Genomic DNA, 5973 nt, shown 5'->3' on the forward strand with positions numbered 1-5973 from the left:
AAATAAAAGGATAGCTACAAGTAAAAAACAGGTTGGCTCACAAAAAGTTTAAAGAAATAAAATTAAAGAAAAGCATCATAAATTTAAGAAACTCAAATTGACTGTTATGAAAGGAGATGAAAAAGATTATAGAAGATCAAGAAAGTTGGTGAAACAGGAAATTAGGACATTAAAAAGAATGTATGAGAAAAGGTTGGCTGAAAATGTAAAAATTAACAGTAAGGATTTCTTTAAATACATTAAGGCTAAACAAAATGTTTGGATGGTGATAGGAACCTTGAGGGGTGATAAAGGAAGGCTAGTATCTGATGATTATGAGATGGCTGGGTTATTAATTTTTTGTTTTTAATAATGAAGTTTTAAGCAGTATTGAATCAGTAAATGTCCAGAAAACAATAAAGTAATTGAAATTAATGTTTCTGATTATTAATATTTTCAATTGTTTCAGCTATCCAAATCTAATGTGAGAATAATCAGTTATTTTAAAATAATTGATTAATGAGCCAACATACTAGAAATAATTACATTTAAACAAGCTAATATCTTATAATAGTTACATGAAAACTATTTTTTTATATATACAGATAAAAGTTATTTTACACTGAAAAATAAAAGGTACAAAAATACATAAGTTTGAATGTTAAATTCAAATTATCAAACTCACTTTACTTCATTACTGCATAAGAAATAAAAATCTGTTCACAAAGGAAGTATCTGTACGAGCTGCAACTATTCATGTACTGCTTCCACTGTTAAAATTCACATCTTATCTTTGTATTTTCCCGAGCTGATAACAATACTTGCATCACCTAACAGTTAAGATATAATTTCATGTATTTACACATATTCAACAAAGAATGAACACTAAACCAGTAAATCCAAAGGAATATAGAAAAAAATAAGTAAAATTATTGTTTAGGGAACATATTTACAATGGTAAGGCTTCATAGTACTGAATTTATCCTAAATACAACTGTTGAAAATATTCAAACTGATATGTAAAATATGCTATCAGTAATGACAGCATGTTGACACAAACAATCATGACGATGACAAAGGTTGGCATGATTTTACCAAAATATAAAAAAAAAGCACTTAATGATATACTGTTACAGCCATGGTTTTCTTTTAATAGATAAAATTTTTTCATTTTTGGAGTTATAGCGGTATGCACAAGTCCACTGTAGCTGACTGTTTCAGTAATAATTTAATTGTGAGCTTCACTGTAACAGAGCTAATGGCTTTCTACTTCACTTATAACAAAAAGAAAAAATAAGCTGATATTCTATTAAAAATAACAGTAAGAATATAAATATCCTAGTAGTTAGCATGGTTTTCATGATTATAATGATACATTCCACCATGTGCACAGAATCAGACCATTTCATACAGTATTACTTTACAAGGCTACAAGTATGGTAGCAGTAGAATAGTTAGTCATTTGTTACAGTATGTATAGGTGTGAAAAAACCTCTATATAAATTAATTTCAACCGAGTTCATCATCTAAGTTGATTACAATACAAATATCTAAGTATGGCGTAGTCTAACAATAATTTTAACTTTATCAACACTCACAGTAACAGAAAACATTATCAAAGAAAGTCTTATCTTAATAAAACTGGCTCATATACTTTAGTTTTCATAAACAAATAATGATATGACTGTAATATCACAACCATACAACAAAATAGATTTCCTACTTTGATAAGTGAAAAATGGTGGTATTTATATATGTATGAGGATTGTGATAAAGTGATAAGTGAAACAGTCAAAATCTTGAATAAAAACTGATAAACACACCAATAAAGGCACTAGAATTTTATTTTTAAGAAATATGTATAACCATGTGTGATGTTTCTCTTTTAAGTTTTAGAAAACTGATAAAGTTGTCAATTATTTACATTTACCTCTTAAGTTTGATTGGCTGATATCTTTTACTTCTTATCGTCAGTTCAGAACATGAATACCACTACGAATATGTCTAATTAATGTTACTTTAATATGTTATTTATAAAATGTACAAAAGGTAACTTCTTTATAGACACTTCCCTTCAAAAATGCTTATATCTGTAAAGGTAACAAGTAAAAAAAAAAGACACACTGTCACACACGAGTGCCAAATCAAAAAGTGATGATTGTGCTGTACAGTATAGAGGAAGTCAGCTGCACTAAAATGATGGTATCACACTCCTATTGGTGGAGGGTGGTCTCATGCTCATTTGCATGCTACAATGCATCTACACCACATTTAAACATGTGATGTAAGGTGGGAGCCACATGGCTAGTGGCAAGTGAAAATTGCCCATATAGAGGGCAGCAAAAATCAAGGAAACCTATTACGGGAATGAAGGCAAGGTATCGTATCAGAACTATATTTCAAAACATGTATAAAATACACTGTAATGATTAGAAGTAGGTTAAAAAACAATCTGCAAACCTCCTCCCCAACTTCACACTAGTGTTCTGATACCAATGATCTTACCTGATTCATCAAGATTCACCCAAAGTAGGTAATTCTTCATCTTGACCATTGCAGTAGGCATTGAATATCTGTAATAGATATCATCATACTATACTGTATCTAACACAAGAAAGAGATAAATGTTACATTAAGGAACATCTAACTAAATACTGACGATAAGTATTTTTAATTTCTCCATTGAAAAGTCTGACAATAAATTATTCAATGCATACCCCCCCTCAATTTCACCACATAAATACTTATTTTTGTATAAGTCTGTTTATGATCCTCGAGCCATTACACTCTAAAATAATAAGGAACTAATCAAGAACCAAGTACAAATGTTAAAACATATTGACCACATTGTTACAATTTGCATCTGTGACAACACACAACTGCAATAATGTATACTGTTGCGTCAACGAGTCACATGACTACTATGACGCAACGTTTCTAGAACTATCATGTACTTTGGCGAATGTTCAAGTTCTTACTAGATATAGGGTAGGCGGATATATATAAGAGGGGACAATGTGACGCGGTAGAGGTATAGATAGTGAGTAATTGAACTGCAGTCAGAGAGCACGAGAGATGTTACAGCGTTTGTTTAGCGCGATTGTTGAAGTTGAGTGTATCGGTAAAGTTATATTTGGAAAGAATAAACCAGTTTTTATTAAGAAAGAACTTGTGTCGCTTAAGTTTCGTCGGAACGAAGTTCAGAAAGTTAATTAACAAACGGAGACGTAACAATACGTATTGTTCAAGTAAATTGCAATTAAACCCTCAGCATGTATTCAACAAAAAATCAAATATTTATACAATGTGTATTTGAGAGAGCCATCCTAGTTACAAGTTTTCATACCAATAAACAAATCATAAAAAACAAAAAACATATACATTAGCATTTGATAATAATTAGTATTTCACAAGTTGTATATATTAAGCCTAATTCCATGACAGCGATACTCAGTTTTTGCATTACCTTGTATGCTGGCAAATACTTAAGTTGAAATGTTGTGTTATATTAAATTTTTTTTTCTTTTTCTAAAGTTGAAAGTATTTTTTGTTTTCTTATTAAAAATGATGAAAGTTAAACATCTGTATGTGTAGTTATTTTTAATGTAAAGCTGTAAGTTGTGCAATACAAATAATCTTGGGAATCTTGGATGGACAAAAGACTGAGGAAAATAGTTTATTTGAAGCATCATAAAAAATTATTTGAGATAATCCTTCGTAGTTTCGTGTGATCTTTTGGGGTCACAGACCATTCCATCAACAAACACAGAGGATGTGAGACAGCAAAAAATATTTTTAATTGTTTAACTATCTCAGTAAACTTATGCCTGTTGCTTTAGGTATACACCATAAAAAATAGCAACATTTGTTCTCATAACTTTTCCATGCTTAACTTGTTTTTTACATTAGTTATTAATACCTTCTCTTGAATTTTTGTTATTCTTTTATTTTCTAGGAAACAACAGAATACAAAAACAACATGAAAGACAAAGATCCATCAGTAAATATACATAAATAAATAGTAAAACATAGGCTCTTCAAACAATATAAAAAACATAAGTGTCATACAGAAACAGAAGATCTTCAAACAATATTAAAAATCTAAGAGTCATGGAGAAATAGAGATCTTTAAACAATATAAAAACATAACTGTCGTACAGAAACAGAGGATCTTCAAACAATATTAAAAATCTAAGTTTCATGGAGAAATAGAGATCTTTCAACAATATAAAAAAAACATAAGTGTCATACATAAACAAAGGATCTTCAACCAATATTAAATCCCTAAGTGTCATGGAGAAATAAAGATCTTCAAACAATATTAAAAAACAACAAGTGACATGAGGAAAGAGAAGGTCTTCAAACAATATTAAAAAACCTAAATCATGGTGAAATAGAGATCTTTAAACAATATCAAAAAAACATAAGTGTCATACATAAGCAAAGGATCTTTAACCAATATTAAAAACCCTAAGTGTCATGGAGAAATAAAGATCTTCAAACAATATTAAAAAAACAAGTGACATGCAGAAAGAGAAGGTCTTCAGACAATATTAAAAAACCTAAATCATGGTGAAATAGAGATCTTTAAACAATATCAAAAAAACATAAGTGTCTTACATAAACAAAGGATCTTCAACCCTAAGTGTCAAGGAGAAACAGATTAGATTAAAACAATATATAATACTAAATCACCAAGTTATTGTATCAGGATTAGAAACTGTATTACACAAACTGATATTGTCTTAAATTATAGTGACTGCTAAATGTTATATTTATAGAAGAAGAAAAGAAAAGCTCGTGGTAATATTCATTAAATGGTTATATATAATCTAGTAAACTGAAAATTTCATTGCAATAAAAAATGGGTGAAAAGAAAAAATTGATAAGTAAGTGGAAAATCTGGAAACATGTTTTTGTTTAATATTTTTTTTACCTCTGTCTTTTCCTTATTTATAATTTGTACTGTTGATTATCCCAGTTAATAACACGTTTTTTCTTAATACTGTCTGAAGATCCTTTGTTTCTCCATGACACTTAGTTTTTTTATATTTTCTGAAGATCATTTTCCAAAATTATATTATTGTATTCTACATATGTAAGATTATATGTAATTATGAGAAACATAAGATTCATATGTTTCAAGGTTTATGTAGAATGCTAAGTACAGGAAGCCTTTTAAGGAAAATAAGGATTCAACAATATAATACTTTTATTTTTCTAAGGAAATAGAAAAGTGTTATTTCCAAGGTCATGTAGAGATACAAACCCTTTTTGGAATATTTTAAAATCTTATTTTTTGTTGGATATCTGTCTATCCATTGCATATGAATACAAAAAAGTGAAATGGAAATATATGCAAAAAACAATTATATCATAGGTGTAAGGTCTAATAAGAGTGACTCCTGGATTCATGTTAATTTTCGTGTATGTTTTTCTATTGCAAGATTTTTAAGTCATAATTTTCATGTAGCATCAAAATGATTTTTTAGAAGCCAATTTTCTGAGTATTTTTTATATTATTTTATGCTAATACCAAATAGGCTACACTTTAATATTTGAAAGAAAATAAACGTGCAATAAGCACGTTTGAACTTTTTTTAAACAGGTTTCGTGAGCAACTCTCTAAAAGTTTGTTTACAAATTTAATGTTTTATTGAGTTCTGAGAATTCTTTTAACAAGCTCAAATACATGAATGACTAATTAAACTCTTTCAATGAGAAGTGAATAGTTACGGTATCACCACTGCCAAAGATGGTTTATAGGTTTAAAATAACTTTCAGAAGGAGTGTATCTTAATGTCCAATTATTTTATTGGGGGCAGTTAGCTAAGAATGCAATTAAGTAAATCTATTTATAAAATCAGGATTTTTGTGCTTCCAAGTGCAATGTTATATTATTTAAGAAAACTTTGTACATATATTTTAACTTTAAGAATTTCTGAATGACCAGGTAAAAGATTTTTCACAGTTATTCACTATAAGTTAGTGTTT

General features: G+C 28.8%; 1 protein-coding gene across 4 annotated transcripts in view; it reads right to left on the reverse strand.

Annotated features, from left to right (window-relative positions):
• The window catches only part of LOC111087267, a 60478-nt gene that overhangs the window by 47268 nt on the left and 7237 nt on the right, over positions 1-5973 (reverse strand). For 2 of the 4 annotated variants that reach the window (XM_022393318.1, XM_022393315.1), the window contains exons 4-5: positions 2485-2552; positions 665-809 (exon numbers count right to left, since the gene is read on the reverse strand). The gene's annotated coding sequence lies outside the window, so the exon portion shown is untranslated. The remainder of the gene's footprint in view (positions 1-664; positions 810-2484; positions 2553-5973) is intronic. The other 2 variants (XM_022393316.1, XM_022393317.1) reach the window with 1 other exon arrangement.

Source organism: Limulus polyphemus, unplaced genomic scaffold, assembly GCF_000517525.1.
Source record: "Limulus polyphemus unplaced genomic scaffold, Limulus_polyphemus-2.1.2 Scaffold1939, whole genome shotgun sequence".
Classification (NCBI taxonomy): domain Eukaryota; kingdom Metazoa; phylum Arthropoda; class Merostomata; order Xiphosura; family Limulidae; genus Limulus; species Limulus polyphemus.